The 22763-nt window shown below is 37.1% G+C and overlaps 1 protein-coding gene and 1 long non-coding RNA gene across 3 annotated transcripts in view; one reads left to right on the top strand and one right to left on the bottom strand.

Moving 5' to 3' along the window:
• Nucleotides 1–1388: 1388 nt before the first annotated feature.
• The window catches only part of LOC125101864 (uncharacterized), a 66208-nt gene continuing 44833 nt past the window's right edge, over nucleotides 1389–22763 (bottom strand). Inside the window, exon 4 of the long non-coding RNA XR_007127958.1 lies at nucleotides 1389–1767. This is a non-coding gene — a long non-coding RNA (uncharacterized LOC125101864). The remainder of the gene's footprint in view (nucleotides 1768–22763) is intronic.
• FILIP1 (filamin A interacting protein 1) overlaps nucleotides 17488–22763 on the top strand; it is a 235154-nt gene continuing 229878 nt past the window's right edge. For both annotated transcript variants that reach the window (XM_047732373.1, XM_047732372.1), the window contains exon 1: nucleotides 17488–17590. The gene's annotated coding sequence lies outside the window, so the exon portion shown is untranslated. The remainder of the gene's footprint in view (nucleotides 17591–22763) is intronic.

Raw genomic sequence — 22763 nt, 5'->3', positions numbered from 1 at the left:
GCTTGTGTGTTTAATAAGTTTCATCAGACATTTGACAAATATTTACTCTTGTTTTCTTTTTTTTTTCTCCTTTGGTTTTGATTTTTAAAGGTTCTAATATATATATATTTGAATTTTATTTGGGAATATAGGGTGAGGTGAATACAGATTGACTTTTTTTTTTTCAAAATTCACAAATTGCCATTATTTCTTTTCTCCATTCCTGCTGATTTGTAATTCTTTCTTTATCTTATATTGTCTTGGTCTTTTTTTTTTTTTTTAAGTAAATTCCAGTCCCAGCATGGGGTTTGAATTCACAGATGCTCCTCCTCATCCCCAGATCAAGTCACATGCCCTACTGACTGAGTCAGCCAGGCGCCTCCTTATATTAAATCTTATAACAAGGTCTGGTTTTCTGGTCACCATTTCATATTTGAATTATATTTGAATTATTGATAAGGCTATCTTCCTCACTCCCTATTGCTTTCTATTCTTACCTAATCATAATACATGATTTTCACTATTGTATTTTTCAAGTTCTGAAAGAAAAATCCCATTGGAATATTGACTAGAACTATTAAATCTATGGGAAAACAGAGAACATAAGGTTTCAAGTTCACAAAAAAAATGTTTTTAAGAAACAGGAGTTTTTTTGAGAGACTTCTAAAAAAAAATCACGAGGCTTTAAAAATATTTTTCCTTTTTATTCCCCAAATGGCACCAGCTGTGCAATTTTACCGCCAGCCAGAATGTTGTTTTCAACTTCCACTGAGGTTTTATTTCTTGCACTCAATCTGTAGGCTCTTCTTCCCATTGTATTTGCCAACATGACATGACAGTGAAGTATATTTTATCATGTATTGAACATATACTGTATTATTACATGTGTTACATATACACTGAGGTAAATTATATTTTCACTGGACATATGTATTTTATATATTCTCTGGACAATTTTAATATAAATAAACACAGTGTTTTATCATTTTGTTTTCTTTTTTTCCCTTTTTAATGAAGTTCTTACTTAAGGCATTCTTTTAGTCTTTGATTTTGGTCAATGATCTTTAAGAAAAAGAAGAAAAATATTTTTTGCCCCTTTTCTAGTATAAGTAAGATCTCATAAATGCTAACTGGCTCATTGCCCACTGAGGAAGGAATAATCTGAACATAGTTGCATTGAAGAAAATCTTAAAACCATGCCTTTAGTTCCAATTCAACACATCAGGCTCATTTTTGGTTTTCTCCCTTTCCACATAAGCACGTTCTCCAACAGTGAAAGAAATCTGGCTTTCATTATTTTCAGTATAATTATTTTTTTTAAAGATTTTATTTATTTATTTGACAGAGAGAGATCACAAGTAGACAGAGAGGCAGGCAGAGAGAGAGAGAAAGGGAAGCAGGCTCCCCGCTGAGCAGAGAGCCCGACGCGGGACTCGATCCCAGGACCCTGAGATCATGACCCGAGCGGCTTAACCCACTGAGCCACCCAGGCGCCCCTATTTTCAGTATAATTATTGATGGTTTCAATTAGTTAATTTATTTTCCCATTGGATCAATCTCCCAATCTTATAGTCTCCTTCACCCATCATCTCCATGCAGCCCCCAACACTCCCCATCCTGCATCTTTTGGTGCAAGTGTTCCCAGCACTGATGAACCTCTTCATGACTTTATCTCCCTGCTTTGCATCTGTCTGCATGGGCACTGGCAGCTGATGGGCCTCTGCGCAGTGTCCCCTTCACCTCATCATCACCCTGTATGGAGAAAGGAAGGGAAAAGACAGGCCAGGACTGAGAAGGGAAAAGAATGGGAAGGGAAGTGAATAGGAAGGGAAGAAAATAGGAAAGGAAAGAAAAGGAAGAGAAAGGCATGAAGAAAGCTTAAGGTCTTCGTTTCATTTTTAAGAAAACAATAGAGTAATTAGATCTATGAAAAACGAAATCCTGATGACTCTGAAAGTTCTGACGATAAGTGAATCTCCAGTATTTGTAGTGTATTTTGTGTCCTTCACAGCTTTATTTTATTGTTTGAGTGATGCAGTTGGTCAAGGGACACATTTTTAGCTCTTCTTAGCTAGTGGTTTCTGCTTGAGTTCTAATTTACTGAGGCTTTATTGTTAAGATTGGCAAGGGAACAGTAGACTGGGCTGGAATGGTAAAGTCTTTCTTTTCTAATCTGCTTTTGGAATAAACTGACCTACACTCGAGTATCTGTATTCCCTGAAGCATTTTCCTTCTCTTCCTGTCTCCCTCCTTTCTTCCTTTTTCTCTTCCTTCCTTTCTCCCTTCATTTTTTTCAGGCAGAATGACATTATTTGACACAAATTTCTAATACATCAAAATAAGTCAAAGTATTATAGTCAAGAAGATGATCAAAACATGTGACTATTCAAAAGTATTAGAATCAATATAATTTGACCTACTATAAAAGAGGGAATACAAATTTGAGGTTTGTTTTTCTTTTTCAGTGAATTACCATTGAAAAGGAGGGTTTTTGTTGTTGTTATTGTTGTTTGTTTGTTTTAAAGCTTGAACTGCACTTTCATAGTAGAGTAAGTAATTCTTCTTTGGGGTCAACTAAATTCATGTTGCCTAAATTTCCATATAAACACTATGATGGGGCTCAGTCAGTTAAGTGTCCGCCTTCGGCTCATATCATAAGGTCCTGGGATCGAGCAAGGCATTGGGCTCCCTGCTGAGTGGGGGGGGGGCTTGCTTCTCCCTCTTTCACTTCTCATGTGTTCTCTCTCTCAAATAAATAAATAAAATCTTTTAAAAAATGCCACAATTGTGATAATACCCAGTTTGCTTTTTTTGTAATGACATTTTGAAAAATCATCAGGTAGGGCGTGGATGATGAACTCAGTTAAGTCCTATAAGATTTTAGGTGCTGGGAAAATATCAGCTATTATTCTACAATACATTAACTATTCCGGGTAATTTTCATGCTGATCTGTGTTTCCATTTAATGTCATTTTCTTTCAGCTTGAAGAATTTCCTTTAACACTTCTTTTTTTTTTTTTTAAGATCTTATTTATTTGACAGAGAGAGATCAGAAGTAGGCAGAGCAGCAGCAGACAGAGAGAGAGGGGGAAGCAGGCTCCCCGCTGAGCAGAGAGCCTGATATGGGGCTTGATCCCAGGACCCTGAAATCATGACCTGAGCAGAAGGCAGAGGCTTAACCCACTGAGCCACCCAGGTGCCCCAACACTTCTTAAGTATAAGTTTTCTGGTGGCAAACCCAGGTTTTATCTGTAAATATGTTTATGCAACTAACTTTTTTTTACACCATTAAAAAATTCAAGTATGATGAACATACAGCATTTTATTAGTTTCGGGTATACAATATAATGACTCAACAATTCTATACATTACTCAATGCTCATCATGATAAGTGTACTCTTCCATCATCACTTTTTTTTTTTAAAGATTTTATTTATTTATTTGTCAGAGAGAGAGAGTACAGGCAGGCAGAGTGGCAGGTAGAGGCAGAGGGAGAAGCAGGCTCGCTGCGGAGCAAGGAGCCCAATGTGGGACTCGATCCCAGGACCCTGAGATCATGACCTGAGCTGAAGGCAGCCACTTAACTGACTGAGCCACCCAGGCATCCCCCCACCATCATTTTTGAATAATATTTTCTTTCTTTTTTTTAAAGGTTTCATTTTTAAGTAATCTCTACAACTAACATAGGGCTCAAATTTACAACTCCAAGATCAAGAGTTGTGTGCCCTACCGCCTAATCCAATCAGGTCCCCTTTGAAAGACATTTTCTATGTCTACTGAACACAGAATTGTAGATTCAATTCTAGTTTTATTTCTCGTTTAGCAATTTAAAGATGTCTTTTTATTTTCTTCCTGCTTGCAATGTTTCTTATGAGAATTCAGTGATAATTGTTATCATTTTTCCCCTACATGCAATGTATTTTTTTCCCTCTGGCTGCTTTTAAGATTGTTTTTCTTTCTTGGTTTTCAATAATTTGACTGTGTTTTGCTGTGATTCTCTCTCTCTTTTTTATTATTGAGATTTTTTTCCAGTTTTATTGGAATGTAGTTGACATATAACATTGTATAAGTTTAAGATATAATGTAATGCTTTGATATACATATATATTGTGAAATGATTATCACAATAAGGTTAGTTAACACTTCCATCACTTCACACAACTACTTTTTTTTTTGTGATGAGAACATTTAAGACCCATTCTCTTTGCAACTCTCAAATATATAATATTGTAAACTATAGTCATCATGCTGAATATTATACTCAATTACTTGCCAAATGAAATTGATATTTTTAAGGTTCATTTTAAAATGTGATTAAGGCAGCTACAGAGTAGCCCTTGCTCTATTGTGTAACAACCCTCCCTGTAAGACGTGGGCTTTCTCTGACTTCATTCGAATGCCTAGGCTGTTCAGTGAAATTTCTCCACTCTGGCAGCTGGAATTCTATCATCTCTTGGACTATGCAAACCTCCAGAATTTCTATTCAGTTCTCAGCTCTCTGGTAGTTGGTCTCTGCCAGGCCTAGCATTATCTCATCTTTTATTGGTACTTGCCTGAAATCTCAAGGAGTCTTTGATGCATATTTCTAGGGTCCATTCTCTACATAACTCCTTCTTCTCTAGCATCCTACTCCACTAGTTACAGCCTCATCAGATTTGGACTCTGATCTGTTTCCTCAGAGGCAGGGCAACCTCTGTATTGTACTTGGCCTCCACCTTTCTATGTTGTAGTCTGAGATGTGCTTCCAAGGAAAAGTTCAGTCAAATATGCAGTTCATTCACCTTGAGTGTTTCCCTTTTCTCAGGGATCACTATTTTGTACTCTAGTTGTTGAACATCTGATTTCCATACATCTTGGCCAGTTGAATATTTGTTTTCTTTGTTTCTTTTTTTTTTTTTTAAGATTTTTATTTATTTATTTGACAGAGAGAAATCACAAGTAGGCAGAGAGGCAGGCAGAGAGAGAGGAGGAAGCAGGCTCCCTGCTGAGCAGAAAGCCCGATGCGGGGCTCGAACCCAGGACCTGGGATCATGACCTGAGCCGAAGGCAGCGGCTTAACCCACTGAGCCACCCAGGCGCCCCTCTTTGTTTCTTTTAAATGCTGTGAGGGCCAGTCTGGAACCAGTTACAATGTCATGAACAGAAGAGGAAGTTGCTTTTATGTTTTTATTTCCAAGAATTAAAAAAATATTGAATGCTCTCTTCTTTCTGCATATCCTATTATCCCAAGTTCCTTTTATTTCTTTTTCTCATTAGTGTCTTCATATTAAAGACTTTTCCTCAAATATTTGGTTATCCTTGTCCATCACTCATGTGAAATGGTAAGTCAGTGAAAGACTATCTGAGGTTCAGGATGTGTATGGAGAGCTAGTCAACAGGTGAACTTCATTGTAGGATCATATGGCAGGGCCTGATTTCAGGATTTTTAATTAATTTCTCTTGGACTTAGAAGAAATCCTCTATTCTTCTGAGAACAGGGGTCAAATATCTCATTATTGATCAAGTTAACTTTCACTTGATCTTCTTATTTCAGTATCTTTTTCCTGAGTTTAAAGTCTCTATGTTTCAATTTTCCAGAGAGCAAATCTTTAGTTGTCTTCTAGGACTGGGGAGAGGATAGTAGCTTGGGTATTGAGAGACGTGTCCGGGATGAGGGTGAGGGGGTTGTCTAACTATATATAGTATTTCAATCTTCCAAGGTCAATCTGTACCAGCTTTGACTTTCAGACATAATTGGTGCTTCAATTTTCTGAGCATTGCTAGGATCCTGTAGTCTCTTTTTATATTTCCCTTATGTCGGGTTAGGTTTTTAGTATTCTCAGGTTTGTGAAGTCAATTATCACTCAACCATCTGTTTTCCAGCCTCCAAAATGTTGTTGCTCTGATTTTTTTTTTTACACATCCTCTCTCTCCTTATGGCTAAAAAAATCTGCTTACTGTCATTTTAGTGGGGTTTCAGGAGGGGAAGACTGTAAATTCTATATTTTCAATATGCTGAATTTAATTGGATACCTGTGTTCAAGATTTTAAGTCTACAAATGTCACACAATTAGGACCAAATATTTCTGTGGCAGCCTCAACTCAGTCCTTAATGTATCTGCATTATGGTAGAGTCTTTTTTTATTTTTTTAAACCTTACTATATAGCAATGATTTTCTGACTTTTCATCAAATGTAGTATTGATTTCTTAAATGTAAGTTGATATCTTAAAAATAAGGAAAATATTTTTGATACTAAAAAAGACAAAGAGGGCTTATGGATCCCCTCAAAGTCTGTCCACAGAACTCAAGGTTCTGAGTAAGCATTAATTATTTTATACATACAAACATATTCTTTGATATCACAGAGGAATCACTTCAAGATATGAAACATTTTAATAGAGGAAATATGGATTTCTGAATTCCTTGCTTTATCTGTTGTTAACTTTAAGACTGCTTTTATAAAGTGTAGGTCACTGGGAGGGTCAGTTTTGATAATGATATATAATAATAATTATGATAAGATTAATACCTTACATATGTTTTTTTGACAATTTAAAAATAATTTTATGCAGGGGCGCATTGGTCGTTCTGTGGGTTAAGCCTCTGTTTTTGGCTCAGGTCATGGATCTCAGGGTCTTGGGATTGAGCCTCACATTGGGCTCTCTGCTCAGCAGGGAGCCTACTTCCTCTTCTCTCTCTGCCTGCCTCTCTGCCTACTTGTGATCCCTCTGTCAAATAAATAAATAAAATCTTAAAAAAATTTATGCAAATAATCTCATTGTTATGCATTCATATAGAATTATATCATGTCTTTAAAAATGTTACTGATTTCTGATCATGCTTTATCTTTGGATGTATGAAAATTGGTTAAAAAAGAATACATAAAATAATAAGGATTATTAGGAAATTGTAAGCAAAATGTTAAGGATAATGCTTATCTTTCAAGTCAAAAAAAATCCTCCTTCCTTCTTCCCACACTCACCATCTTTCCTCCCACAACTATTTACTAGTAAAGAAGTATTTCATTTAGGGGCACCTGGGTGGCTCAGTGGGTTAAAGCCTCTGCCTTTGGCTCAGGTCATGATCCCAGGGTCCTGGGATCAAGCCCCGCATTGCATCGGGTTCTCTGCTCAGTGGGGAGCCTGCTTCCTCCTCTCTCTGCCTGCCTCTCTTCCTGCTTATGATCTGTCTGTCAAATAAATAAATAAAAATCTTAAAAAAAAGAGAAGTATTTCATTTAGGACTGAATTAGGTGCTGTAAGAGATTAAAAGCAAGAAGTTGAATATTGCACTGTAAATTAAAATTTAAATAAAAAATAAAATAAAATTCTTTTTTCAACTGTGTATAATTAAAAAAAGAACCAAATTTGCATTTCAAAAAAAGCAAAAAGTTGAAAATATAGTCCAGTGTTAATACAAGATTAATAACATATATTTTAGGGTATAATGTTTGTATTTATGGTTTGTCATTATTTAACCAGTGTGATGCTTCAGATTAGCTGAATTTTTAAAAAAAGGATAGGTTGCTTTGCTATGTTGAGCCATTCACAGAGATAGCCTGGGAAAACTATATTGGAAACTAGGTTTGAGAATTAATACAGGAGTCAGTGTGTTAGAAAGACAGTGGGTGAGGGGAATCACCAAATGGAAGCCATAGTGTCTTTGTGAACTAATCTTGGAAGTGATATTTCATTACTTTGTGTTCTATTTGTTGGAGGTCAGTCGCTAGGTCCAGCCCATGCTAAAGGAGAAGGTATAATGCAGGGTATGACTACTAGAAAGTCTCTGTGGGCCATCTTATAGGTTTGCCTGCCATGACTGGCTAATAATTCATGGGACCCAATGAAAAATAAAAATGCAGAGCTTTTTCTTCAAAAAATATTGATATTTTCAATATGATGTCAGCACTGCATTAAATCAAGTATGGAGCCCCTCTAAGTATGGGTTCCTGTCTGACTTCGCAGACAGGGGGCTCTTAATTTTCTATCCTGGTCACTCACTCAGGCAAAGCTGTAAATTACCTGGGGTTAGAAAATTTTACTGGCTTATACAGAGATAAAAAAGTGTCTTTTAAAAATGAAAATAATTTGAATGATGAAGTGAAAAATGAAGAAAACAAGGATTCTACACATATTTTAATCAGTTCTGTGAAATATAAAGAAAGAAGAATATCAGTGTGAAGTTAAATGAGTCTTGAATTGCATCTTGAGAGAAAGAGGGGAAAAGAGTTGAGACGCAGAAAGTGTAAATATTAGTTGATACTGGTAAGGCTTGAAATGATTTATCAGTTGGGGTTTGCCGTGAAATGATATATTCAAAATATGTAATTTAAGGAAAGTTTTGAAGAAGAATTATTTATGAAGATGTGGTCAGGGTACAAGAATGCTACAAAGAATGGAGCAGTAACTTTATTGAGTATAATGAGATGGCTACCACCCCTGGGAAGTCATATGTGTGGTGTGATGGGTTTGGGAGTAGGGAATGAAGGAGCTAGCACTGCCACACCCATCAGGCTCTTGTTGGAGGACACCATAACAGGAGCTGTGACCTAGGGTGGACAAAGACAGCCCTTCCAGGAATGACTGTAAAGGATAGAAACCAGGCAAATAATGCCCAAACCTCACTGTGCTTTTCCCCTTGCATCTCCAGCTGAACCCAAGGAAGGATGGAGAATGGATCAGAAAGGACAACCAAAGGTATCTGGCACAGATACATTCCAAGATGGGGCAGTAGTGGGAAAGTTTAATAGACAGGATAGAAATATATCATCTGTCTTTTCCTTTTGTAAGGACAGACTTAGATCTGGGTAGAGGGGAGTTGCTTAGCAGTTTCTTTCTTGGCCAAAATACATTTATAGCCAAAACCACCTTTCAGTGAATATGGATTCTATTTTGAGGGTATTTAAAAATTATTTTAAAAAATTTAATTATATATTTTAGTGGTTTTTTTGTACAACTCTATGGTTATAAATTTGAAATGAAAACAGTATCTTGTCTGCTTTTATTTCCAGTTCCTGAGAGCCCGCCTTAGAGGCAATTACTCTTATGTTTCCCATGTATCCTTCCCAAGATATATACCTAATAAATATGTTGACAAACCGTTTTTCACTTCTTAAGATATTAGGCATACTTTTCTGTACCTGAGTGTTTTCACTTAATGTGTCTTAAAAGTTACTTTATATCAGTACATAGAGCTCTGTTATTTCTTTCTTTCCTGCATTCCTTCTTTGTTTGTTCCTTCCTTCTATTCACTCAGTGATTTATCCACTTATCAATTATATGCAAGGTATTCTGCATATCCCCCACTTTTCCAGGTGCATAACATTACATTATAGGGTGCACCATAATCTACTAATTAGTCTCTATTGCTGGGCATGGGCATTTAAGTTATTTTAAACCTCTTAATAGCATTAGTAAAACTGCTGTGATTAATATTAGATAGCCATGATTTTGCAAATAAATGGATATATTTGGAGGATAAATTACAACAATGCAATTGTCAGGCCAGTGGGTAGATATATTTATCATTGTGATAGATATTAAGTGGCCTTTCATAGAAGTTGTGCCAATCTATACTGGAAAACAAAGTGTATCAATTGTTTTATCTTTGGCAATTTGTAGATGAAAATTTAAGTCAGAGTTCTTTTGCTATAATCTTATCATGAAGGAAGTAGACTACTTTTTCGTAGTAAAGGAACCATTTGTATTTATGAATATTTCTTGATACAATTTGCCCATTTTTCTATAGGGCTGTTAGGCTTCTTACTGATTTATAAAAGGGATGTAAATACAGACATATTAGCCATTTTTCAATGATATAAACTGCAATTTTTTTCCCCCAATGTACCTTTGTTTATGGAGGCTTTAATTGCAATACTTCGGATTTTTTTTTTTTTTAAGTGGTTGAATTTATAAATCTTTTATCTGCCAGTTTCTGGGTTTGTGTCCTATTTAGGAAGACTTTCTGAAATACTGATTTCATCTTTGCATTCCCTAGTAAACCACACTTAATTGCAGGGTATTTTCCTTTAATGTGCTGCAGAGTTCTCTGTGCTAATTGTATGTTTAGCATTTTTGAAGAGATATTTCCCCTCTTCCTTCCTTCCTGTCCTCTCCTCTCCTTCTTCCTGCCCTCCCTCCCTCCTTCCTTCCTCTTTCCCTCCCTTCCTTCCTCCTTTTCAGTTCCAGTGGCCCCCAGGGGCAGACTCCTTCTGACAAATTTTGTTTACTGCTACTCATCACTTAGCACTTGCTTTTCTGCTTTTTGGAACAAAAGGAGTGATCTTGGTGCTAGTCAGTGCATGCTGTCTTCTGTTTTTTGACAGGATTTCAGCTTTTTACGTCAATGTGTCTATGATGGTTGATTTTATGTGTCAACTTTACTGGGCCATGAGATGAGAGATATTTGGTCAAACATTATTCTGGATGTTTCTATGAGGATGTTTTTGGATGATATGAACATTCAAATGGTAGACTCTGACAAAAGTGGATTTTTCTCCTAACATAAGTGGGTCTCATCCAATCAGTGGAAGACCTTAATTGAACAAAAAGACTGACTGACCCCACCCACCTAAGAGAGTTTTTCCAGCCTGTTTTTGGACTCGAACTAAAGCATCTTCTTGGGTCTGGAGCCAGCGGATGTTTGGACAGGAATTACACCACCTGTCCTGTTTCTTGGGTCCTTAGACTCAGGCTGAAACTGAATCACCAGCTCTTTGGGCCTCCAACTTGTTGATTAACCCAGCAGATTTTAAGACTTGCTGATAAAGGATAGTTGGAAGAAAGGCCGGCAGGGACAGGAGGCTCCCCTAAGAGGAAACCACCCTTAAAAGGATTTTTCACCACCCTGGAAGGAGTCCTCCACCATTTCCCACTTGATAGATGACAAAAACCTGACTGGATGACAGACTAAGGGAGGGCTAATCGGATTAAAACAGCCTGCCAACAAGCCTATAAAAACCCCTAGATTTGGAAACTCGAGTGGCAGCCCTCTTGGTCCCCTCCCTCTTCCGGAGCTTTGTACTATCACTTAATAAACTTTTCTTTGCTGCCCATCACTCTGTCTCGACTTCATTCTTTGAAGCAGTATGACGAAGAACTGTGGGCATGGAGGGAGAAGGAAATTGTTAGCCTCCATAATTGTAGGAGCTAATTCTTTAATATATCTCTTAATATATATGTATTATGTATTTATTATATGTGTGCTATATATATGTAATATCCAAATGATTCTATTTCTGTGGAGAACTCTGACTCATACAGTGTCCTTTACCTATGAGAAATGTACACTGCTGGTTATTTCTGAGATTTGTAGCAACAGACACCTTCTTCTTTTTGATTTTGTCTTCTGTGGTGTTGGCCTCTTTCCATTATATTGTGGGTTTTAATATCAGTTGCCTCTAGTCTCAAAGATATGCTATACATTTCTTTTCTTGTTATGTTGGTGGTTTTATTTATATATTTATTTATTTACTTATTTTAATCTTAAAAAAATTCATTTATTTATTTATTCATCAGAGAGAGTGAGAGAGCACCAGCAGAGGGAGAGCAGGCAGAGGGAGAAGCAGGCTCCCCGCTGAGGGGGAGTCTAAGATCCCAGCTGAAGGGAGATGCTTAACTGACTGGAGCCACCCGGGTGTCCCTATCTTGGTGGTTTTTAAAGTGATCTATGGGAGAAGAGGGAATTACCTACTTTATTCTTTAAACCAGAAGTTTAGATCCAGCTAAACTAAAGGTGTTACTGTTCTGCTCATCCCTTTCTAGGTTTGTTGACTAGTGTTTCGTTATAGAGGAAGATAATTTGGAGCTCTTGGTGATGTGAAATGTTGGAGCTCAGGAGTGAATAGTCAAAGAATTCTTGAGACGGCTTCAGTGCCAATAGGGTGGTTTTATCAAAGCATGGGGATAGGACCTGTGGACAGAAAGAGCTGCACTGGGATTGTGAGGAGTGACTGATTATATATACTTCCAAGTTGGGAGGGGGTTAGGGTGAGCATAAGTCTAAGGAATTTGAAAGCAAGGTTTCTAGGGCTGTGAGGGGCTAACTGTGGTTAGGAGAAGGTCATTTACTATTCTTTAGAAACTCTAAGTCATGGGACCCTTCAGGTACATATCAGTGGGCCACATATTTGGATAATGATTGCTAACATATATCTTTGGGGTATTGTGGGTAGAGATAAGGGAAGTTTCCAAAGGGATTTTTACAGGATCCTGGAGGTTGGGCTAATGTCAAGCTAAGGTTGTCTTTCTCTAGCAAAGTATTTATATATTTTTGTTTATTTATTTATTTATTTATTTATGGAGAGAGAGAGAGAGAGAGAGAGATTGCATGCTTGTGAACAAGGGGTAGGGGCAGATGGAGAGGTAGAGAGAGAATCCCAAGCGGGATCCATGCCCAGCTCGGAGCCTGATATATGTTCATGACATCATGAACATGAGCCAAAAATCAAGAGTCAGACGCTTAACTGACTGAGCCACCCAGGCACCCTGTCTCTGATAGTATTAACATTGAGGCAGTTGAGTTTCTGGAGGAAGTTTACCCTGCCTATCCCAAGTACTTGTCAGAAGGCTGTAAGTTATAAGGAAGTTTAATTTTTTTCTGTATTTCTTTTACCTTTATTCTCCACATCATTGGGACAACTTGGAAAGAAAGAACTGAGAAATAAGATAGAAATGAAAGAGAATGGCTTTAGGCTGGGCATGATAAGAATAAAACAACTGGGGGCGCCTGGGTGGCTTAGTGGGTTAAAGCTTCTGCCTTTGGCTCAGGTCATGATCCCAGGGTCCTGGGATCGAGCCCCAAATCCAGCCCTGCATCAAGCCCTGAATCAGGCTCTCTGCTCAGCAGGGAGCCTGCTCCCCCCTTACCCACCGCTGCCTGCCTCTCTGTCTACTTGTGAACTTTGTCAAATAAATAAATAAAATTAAAAAAAAAAGAATAAAACAACTGGTGAAAAGTTACCAGTATAACCTTAAAAGGACTTTTATGAAGAGTAATGTCCACCATGCTATTTGAATTTCTGTTTACGTGGTAGTTCCCTGTTATCTGCAGTTTTGCTTTCTCTGGTCAGCGCTGGTATAGAAGTAGGTGATCTCGCTTTTGACAAAGTCAGGTCAGTATTAGCCTGAGGCTATATCACAATGCACCACAATACATCTCACTTCGTCTCATCATGTAAGCATTTTATCATCTCACATCATGGCAAGGAGCACAATGAGTTCAGTACGATAAGGTATTTTGAGGGGTGCCTGGCTGGTTCAGTCAGCATTTGAATCTTGATCTCAGGGTCATGAGTTTGAGCCCCACATTGGATGTAAAGATTATAAATAAAACAAAAAAGATATTTTGAGAGAGGAGGGGAGACCACATTCACAAATATTTATTACATACACAAATATTTATTATAGTATAATTGTTCTATTTTATTAGTTGTTATTTTTTTAAGCTTTTATTTATTTATTTGAGAGAGAGACACACACCGCAAGAGAAGGAAAACAAGCAGGGGGGAGCATGAGAGGGAGAAGCAGGCTTCCCACCAAACAGGGAGCCCGATGCGGGGCTTGATCCCAAGACCCTGGAATCATGACCTGAGCTGAAGCAGACACTTAATGACTAGGCCGCCCAGGTGCCCCTATTAGTAATCAGTCACTGTGCATAATTTATAAATTAAGCTTCACTATAGGTACATAAGTATAGGAAAAAACATTGTATGTATGTGTAGTATGTACATAGTGTGTATCAGATTCAGTACCATCTGTGGTTTCAGGCATCCATTGGCGGTCTTGAAACGCATCCCCCATGGATAACAGGGGATTACAGATACTAAGAAAATCATTCCTGAGACATATGTCTCTCAATCCTCTGTAATTTTACTGGAATCAGGAAAAGTTTGCTAAATAAATTTTCTCTCTCTCTCTCTTTGGGGGTGGCAGGTGGTGGTATGTGCTTTGAATTGAGTAAAAGCCTGACTTTCATGCCTGAGTGTTCTTGGTGCAAAGCAGGAACAGTGAAGAAACAAACATCAAAACAGAGATGATAATGAACAAAACGCCCCCTAATAGATATGTAGAAGAATTGAGGAAGGTTAGGGACTCACAAAGAATGTGGAACAGTAGTTCTAGCTGATCATACCTAGATGTGAAGGGTTTAAGGGACCTGGTAGATATCTTGAATTGAGAATATGCATTTCTTTTACTATTCGCACAAACCTAGGATAGATGCTTTTGGGGGATATGAACATAAAACATGGCCCTATATTTGAGGAACTCATAAAACTAACCCAAGCTTAGAATAGAACAATGGTTTGATATGTTCTACTTCTTTTCCTCTTTAGCCAGCAAACTTGTTTTTCCCTATTTAGGCATGACATAGGGGAGTGTGTGTGTGCGTGTGTGTGTGCGTGCGTGTGTGTGTGTGTGTGTGTAGGCACCATATTTGGCTAGAGTCTTGTGTCTCTAAAAGTTTTTGGACAGCATAAGAGCATCTTAAAAATGGGGTCCTTGGGGCGCCTGGGTGGCTCAGTGGTTTAAAGCCTCTGCTTTCGGCTCAGGTCATGATCCCGGGGTTCTGGGATCGAGCCCCGCATTGGGCTCTCTGCTCAGCAGGGAGCCTGCTTCCTCCTCTCTCTCTCTGCCTGCTTCTCTGCCTACTTGTGATCTCTGTCTGTCAAATAAATAAATAAAATCTTTTAAAAAAATGGGGTCCTTGGGGTAGCTGAACAAGGTTATTCTATAGTCAACTTCTCTTTTTCCTACTACCTTCCATCTTTCAATGAAGAGAATGTTCACAAGTTATTAGGGAAAAGGCAAAGGTAAAACCTTGTGCATTTATTATGATCTCTGTAAAAATTATATTTGAGCAGAAAAATAAAGGAATTATCTGTTGGTAGTGGTACTTTAGATGATTTCTTTCTTAAAACTTTCTGTGTGTCCTAAATTTAAAGATTACTTTCAAAATTTGATTTATATTTCTTCTTAAATTTAATGGCCATGGGATGCACATGCATAAGCTGTGGAGAACTGATTGCTAGAAATATAGCACTCTTCCTTACTTGACCTCTACTCTACACCAGATGAATTTTTTTCTGTCAGTTTTACCTTACTATTGTCATGTTTGTGAAACATAAACTTCACACTTTGCCTATATGGTAATTTAATCAACCAGGAAAATGTTTAAGTAAATATTTGCAAAAATTCATTTACTTTTATGTTTTACCTCTTTTAGTTTTTTTTTTAAAGATTTTTTAAGTTTTGGGGCACCTGGGTGGCTCAGTGTGTTAAAGCCTCTGCCTTTGGCTCAGGTCATGATCCCAGGAGTCCTGGGATCGAGCCCTGAATCGGGCTCTCTGCTCTGCGGGGAGCCTGCTTCCTCCTCTCTCTCTCTGCCTGCCTCTCTGCCTACTTGTGACCTCTGTCTGCCAAATAAATAAAATCTTAAAAAAAAAGATTTTTAAAATTTATTTGACAGACAAAGATCACAAATACGCAGAGAAGTAGGCAGAGAGAGAGGGGGAAGCAGGCTCCCCGCTGAGCAGAGAGCCTGAAGCGGGGCTCCATCTCAGGACCCTGAGATCCCAGAACACTCAGAGATTTAACTCTCTGAGCCACCCAGGCACCCCCTCTTTTAGTTTTTTACCATGAAAATTTCCCCAGCTTTATTCAGATGAAATTGACATATAACATTGTGTAACTTTAAGGTGTACAACGCAGTGATTTAATATGTATATATTATGAAATAATTACAATGTTTATAAAATTTTAAATTCAAATGAGCTTTTTTTTGTCTGTAGGTTTACATAAATACTTTCCTGACAATCAAAGAATTAGGATTGATAGGCTTTTACATCCTACAAAAATACAGCCACCCCATTAGTGAAAACCAAAATTTGACCTATAGTATATAATTATATTATGTAATGGTGGTACCCAGATATTTAAACAAAATTATTCAATAACATATTGGATGGGAAGTTAAGTCCGAGTTTATCCAGTGTCTAAGCTAAGATTATTTCGGTGGAAAGTAACAAACTTGCTAGGGCAAGATTTAGCAAGGAATACAAATTTATTTTAAAGATATTGTTTAAAATTCAAGGGCAGGGTGTAGTTCTGACCATTTTCCAATCTTGAACCAAGAGCTGGGACTCTAGGCAGCTTGTTCCTCAAAATAAAATCCTATTTTTATGGAGACACATGGATTTTCTCATCTCTGTCTCTCTTTCTGTTTTTTGTTTTTTCTTTCTAAGCAGACTTTTCCTATTTCTCTGTACACATGACCACCTTACCACACATTTTACATCCTTCACTCAAGCAGACATCTCAGACTAATAAATATATAAACATTTCAATTGCTAATTTATAGAAGCAAAAAATTGATGGGCTCCGCTTTGGGACAGGTGTCCAACACTGGGTCAATAGTTCACGGCCAGTGACTAGGGTCACAGACTACTAATACAGTTGTTAAAGGTCTGTATCTGAGGAAGGAGCAATTCTTAGAGAAAACATTCAACAGGAATTGATGTCTCCCTTTTGTGTGTCTTCCATACATCTATTAACCCTGTTTACCATAGACCCTATTAACTCTTCCTTTTTTTTTTTTTTTTTGCTTGTTTTCCTTCTACACTCCTGTACCCTGGGTACAAGGACAGCTTGCTTAGTGTCCCTATCATCTAGCAGACATAAAATTAGTCAATAACCAGAGTTAACATTTATTTAGCTCTTGCATGCCAGGCATTAGAGTTTTCTTTTTCTTTTACTAACTTATTTAATTCTCACAGCACCTCAAGGGAGCAATGCTAATTTTTTTTTTAAATGATTAGTTGGAAGATGGTATTGACAATGAGTCTCAAACGGTAACATAGCAATGACGATATAAATTATTTGGTCTACCAAATATACCAAATACCAGCTCAGCATTTTTTAGTCAGAGCTTATACTTTTTTTACCACTTGGTGTCAGAGTTGTACTATTTGAATATAATGTTGCATTTGGACATCTTTTGGGGTGCATTTGTGTGTTTTAAGTTTTTTGCTCAGTGTTTTAAGAATTTGCTAGAATATAACTGTGTTTTTTTGGAAGTCTCTGAGGAAAGAAAACATTTTCTTTGTCTTCCTTTGATATTTTTAGGTTAAGCTGCATTTGCTACCAAATTAGAAGGAGAGATTACAACCATGAGAATTGCACACAGAATTTTGAAAGAATTCCTAGAGGATCAAGCAACTTTTTTTAATCTTTGCAGGAGACGGGAGTAAGTCAGTCTCTCAGATTAATCTGCTATAATAGGAACAAGTTAAATACTTCTCCCTCCTGGTGGAATCTAAGAGGATACATCTCCAGGCTTATGTCAGATTGATCTCTAACTGATGGATCGAGAAGTAGGATAAACACTGGATCAAAGGATCAAACTCTTAAAATATGGAAACAGTGCTAAATGATGATCAGAGGTAATTTGTTAATTCATTCAACAAAGGTGGATTGATCTGCTATAATGTGCTTCTCTTTACAGCCCACCCTGGCGTTCTCTATATGCCAGTGCTCCTTGCACATCCTGGGTTTGGCAAAATTGTCTGTTATAGAGAGACTCAGTCCGGACTTATTACAGGGAAAAGAATCATCTTGGTGCCCAGAAAACTCAAGGTACTTTTTTTCTTTTTTAAAAATTGTGGTAAAGGGACGCCTGGGTGGCTCAGTTGGTTAAGCAGCTGCCTTCAGCTCAGGTCATGATCCCAGCGTCCTGGTATCAAGTCCCACTTCGGGCTCCTTGCTTGGCAGGGAGCCTGCTTCTCCCTCTGCCTCTGCCTGCCACTCTGTCTGCCTGTGCTCACTCTCGCTCCTCTCTCTCTGACAAATAAATAAATAAAATATTAAAATAAATAAATAAATAAATAAATTGTGGTAAAATACACATAAAGTAAAATTTATAATTTTTGACATCAAGCTATTCTTAAGATTTGACTATTAGGTTCAAGGTTTTTGCTGTGAAATTTTAATGAAAATAGAATTCTAAGAATGTGATTATTTAGTCATATCATGCTTTATGTATTGAAAAACAGATATAAAGAATAAAGAATTAGGAAGTAGGTAGGGAAAAGAGACTCTAAAAAGTAGAGGGAGGTTTCTGTGGTTACTTAGCATGTGGAAGTATGTAAGCTCTATGCTATTTTTTCTTTTAAAAAATTACTTTATTGACTGAAAAATATAATCTGATGTTTCAAAATTCAAAAACATAAAAAGATATATATGTGTATATATTGGAAAACTTCTCACCACTGATCTCTTGTCATCCTGTTATTTTTGCCAGAAGCAACCAATAGTTTTGGTATTTAAAATCTTTCCAGAGGTATTTCTTCACATATATACAAAATATACATATTCTTTATGCCCACATCCTTTTTACTTTATGGAACCATCTTTGGTCCTTACTTTTTTTTTTTTTAATAATAGTAGACATCTTTCTACATCATACATACAATTTTTTGGTTCTTATTGTCTTAATGATATTTTGTGAGTGGTCAAGTAAAATTGTGAAAGATTTTGGAATGGAGGAAAAAAGGAAGAAAAAAGATTACCGAGTGTCTTTTCAATGGAATACTAGACATTCTTTAGTGAACCCTTCCAGGTTATCTGGTGCTGTAATGGTCTGTTACCATTCATTATCTTTAACAGAGCTCTTTTAAATGTTGTAAGTTGGATGAAATTGAAAATAATAAAAATAAATTTTGTGTGGTGGAGAGACCTCCCTTCTATATCTATTATTAACAAATTATTTCAGCATTTTTGATGACCTATATATGTCTGGTCTTTAGATTCTTCTTTGAGCCATTTGTAACATCTTTCTGGCTCCCTCATTAATCAATGAGTTAAATCTTTGATATGTATTAATTTTCATTTGTATAATAGTCATTTTACCTTAAAAAAGAATAATCCTTAAGAGTTTTGGTGATCATCCACTGAGATGCCTAATGACAAAGCCAAGTAAACTGCATTGCTAGAAAAGTGCACTTTGGGGCATCTGGGTGGCTCAATCAGTTAAACATCCAGCTCTTGGTTTAGGCTTAGGTCATGATCTCAAGGTTGTGAGATCGAGCCCCGTGTGGGGCTCCATACTCAGCAGAGTCTACTCAAGATTCTCTCTCCTGGGGCGCGTGGGTGGCTCAGTGGGTTAAGCCGCTGCCTTCGGCTCAGGTCATGATCTCAGAGTCCTGGGATCGAGCCCGCATCGGGCTCTCTGCTCAGCAGGGAGCCTGCTTCCTCCTCTCTCTCTGCCTGCCTCTCTGCCTGCTTGTGATCTCTCTGTCAAATAAATAAATAAAATCTTAAAAAAAAAAAAGATTCTCTCTCCTTCTCCCTCCCCCTCTGCCCCTCCTATCCCCTCTGCTCACACATGCTCTCTCTTCCTCTTAAATAAATAAGTAGGTAAATAAATAAATATGTACCTCATGGGTTATTTAAGCTCAGGTACAGTTTTTCATGGATCCCAGAATAATCTCAAGTGAAAGTAGAATTTTAACTTGGTTGACTCTGTTTCTCTAGCTTTTTCCTCTCTGCAGATTTTGTGCTTTGTTTTTGTTTGGGGTTTGTGCATGACAATTAAGTATTCCCTATTGATGGCAGCAATGGGGGAATTTAGTCTTATAGTATGGTAATCTTTGTAAATGCATGATAAATTTATTTCTCCTGGGTGAGAGATGATAGGAAATTTGGTTTGTTAGTTTCTTTTCTGTGTCTGTTTATTTTGAATTCAACTCAAATAAGAATTTTATGCTCACTGGGAAGGAATACAGCTCTTTGATATCTGCATTGGTGAATTTTTGTATTTATGTGTTTACTATTACACATGGAACTTAAGCTATAAGTTTGCTATGTGTCTATATCTATGTGCCAGGTTATTTGAGTGTCTGTAATTTAGAAAGACCTTTTCCTCATTTTGGGCATATGAAATGTTTTCTTACATCTGGAGAATATTAATAAGTTAAATTACACAATCTTTTAAAGAAACTGTTCTGATTGAGTTTCAGAGTTAAATAAGTGCTTGTGTAAAACAAATGTTCCTAAAATTCCCACAATACAACAAACAAATAAGCTAACATTACTCCTCTATAATGTTTAAAATTATAAAAAATATAAATCTGTGTGCAATAAAATTGAATCATTTTTTGACAAACTTTTACATACGTAATAATTTTTTGGAGTGTGCCAGTTTAAACATAATTTCTAAAATCTTCAGGTAGCTTATACCCTTCAACTACTATTAACCTAATTTCTGTGCAATCACTTGATATCAAATACTTTCTTTTTTTTGTTTTTTAATTTAATTTTTTTTCAGTGTTCCAAGTTTCATTGTTCATGCACCACACCCAGTGCTCCATGCAATACGTGCCCTCCTTAATAGCCACCACCAGGCTCACCCAACCTCCCTCTAAAACCCTTAGTTTGTTTCTCAAGTCCACAGTTTCTCATGGCTCTTCTCCCCCTCCGATTTTCCCCAACTCACTTCTCTCCAACTCCCAATGTTCTCTGTGTTATTCCTTATGCTCCACAAGTAAGTGAAACCATATGATAACTGACTCTCTCTGGTTGACTTACTTCACTGAGCATAATCTCCTCTGGACCCATCCATGTTGATAAAAAATTTGGGTATTCATCTTTTCTGATGGAGGCATAATATTCCGTTGTACATATGCACCATATCTTCTTTATGCATTTATCTGCTGAAGGGCACCTTGGCTCTTTCCACAGTTTGGCGACTGTGACTATTGCTGCTATGAATATTGGGGTAGAGATGGCCCTTTTTTCCCCTACATCTGTATCTTTGGGGTAGATACCCAGTAGTGCAATTGCAGGGTCATAGGGAAGCTCTATTTTTAATCTCTTAAGGAATCTCCACACTGTTTTTCCAAAGTGGCTGCACCAACTTGTATTCCCACCAACAGTGTAAGAGGGTTCTCCTTTCTCCACATCCTCTCCAACACTTGTTGTTTATTGTCTTGTTAATTTTGTCCATTCTATCTGGTGTAAGGTGGTACTTTCTAACTAGGAAGCAATTCTGAAATTTTGGTTACTAAGCATTGTATTAAATTTATACACTTTTGCTAATACGCTTAATATGTTAATAGAGAGGGTAGATCTTTGGGTTGAATTAATGAATGTGATCATGTTTGCTACTTTAATGGTGTGTTTAGCTGTAAGAAGTTGTTATGTATGTTTATGAGCTTTTGTTATTCTGCTACAATGCTTGTTTATGTTGACAAGTTTTCAATTATTTACCTTCCTCCAATTCTTTTTTTTTTTTTTAAAGATTTTATTTATTTATTTGACAGACAGAGATCACAAGTAGGCAGAGAGGCAGGCAGAGAGAGAGGGGGAAGCAGGCTCCCCGCGGAGCAGAGAGCCCGATGTGGGGCTCGATCCCAGGACCCTGGGATCATGACCCGAGCTTTAACCCACTGAGCCACCCAGGCGCCCCCTTTCCTCCAATTCTTTATGTGAAGTAGAAGTTAACTACTTTGGTTAAAAGCTATAATTACTGTAAGTGGTTGAAACTGTACTGTGAACACTGGTGACTGAAAAAATATAAATGTTTATGAGCTTTTTTTTGTTTTCAAAGAAAAAGAAAATAGGGGTGTTTGGGTAGCAGCTGCCTTTGGCTCAGGTCATGATCCCAGGGTCCTGGGATCGAACCTCACATTGGACTCCTTTCTCAGCAGGGAGCCTGCTTCTCCCTCTGCTTCTGCCTGCTTCTCCCTGTGCTTGCGCTTGCTCTCTGTCTCTGTTTCTCTCTCTCCCTCTGGCTTTGTGTCAAATAAATAAATAAATAAATAAATAAATAAATAAAATCTTTTAAAAAGAGAATATAATTTTATCTTAATGCAGAGATTCTCAAACCCTTTTGTCTCAGGATCCTTTCAAATTTTGAAAACTTATAAGGAAAACTAATGAGCTTTTGTCTAAGCAGGTTATATTTATCATTATTTATCATGTTAGAAATTAAAATTGAGAAATCTTTAAAACATTTGCTTCTTTTGCAAATAACAATGTTGAACTGATTGCACGTTAACCTAAATAGCATATTTAATGAAAATAACTCTATTTAAAAAAAAATTAAGAAGAAGAGTTATTCCATTTTAAATTTTTGTAAATATCTTTGCTATCTGGCTAATAGATATAGCTTGGTTCTCCTATTTCCTTTGCCTTCAATTTGTGATATCATTTGTCATGTAACTTCTGGAAAACTTAGTTGCACACTCATAAGAAGAGTGAAAAAGGCAATCTTAAAGTATCAGTTTGTTCTAATATGTGAGAATTTGAAAGTGAATTTTATTTACCTTAGTTTATAACATCCGGGTCTGAAAAGAAGCTATGAAATGGGTTAAAATTGGAACACCTGGGGGGCTCAGTTGATTAAGCATCTGCCTTTGGCTCAGGTCATGATCCCAGAGTTTTGGGATCAAGTTCCGTGTCCTGTTCCTTGGTCAGTGGGGAGCCTGTTAAAATGCCTAAAATGAAGTTTATCAAAATTAAAAATGATTGTACTTCCAAGGACCCAAGAAAGTGAAAAGATAACTCACAGAATGGGAGAAAATAATTGCAACTCATACATCTGATAAAGGTCTAGTACCAAAAATATATTAATAAATTCATATAATTCAACAATTAAAAGACAGACAAATTAAAAATAGCTGAAGAATATAAACAGACAACTCTCCAAACGTGATATACTAATGGCCAGTAAAAATGTTCAACATGCTCAACACCAGTAGTCATTGGGGAAATGCAAATCAAACTCATAATATACTACCACTTCATACTC

Source organism: Lutra lutra, chromosome 6 (assembly GCF_902655055.1).
Source record: "Lutra lutra chromosome 6, mLutLut1.2, whole genome shotgun sequence".
Classification (NCBI taxonomy): Eukaryota; Metazoa; Chordata; class Mammalia; order Carnivora; family Mustelidae; genus Lutra; species Lutra lutra.
The sequence above is the reverse complement of the archived record's forward strand: the minus strand, read 5'-3'. Positions and strand labels throughout refer to the sequence as shown.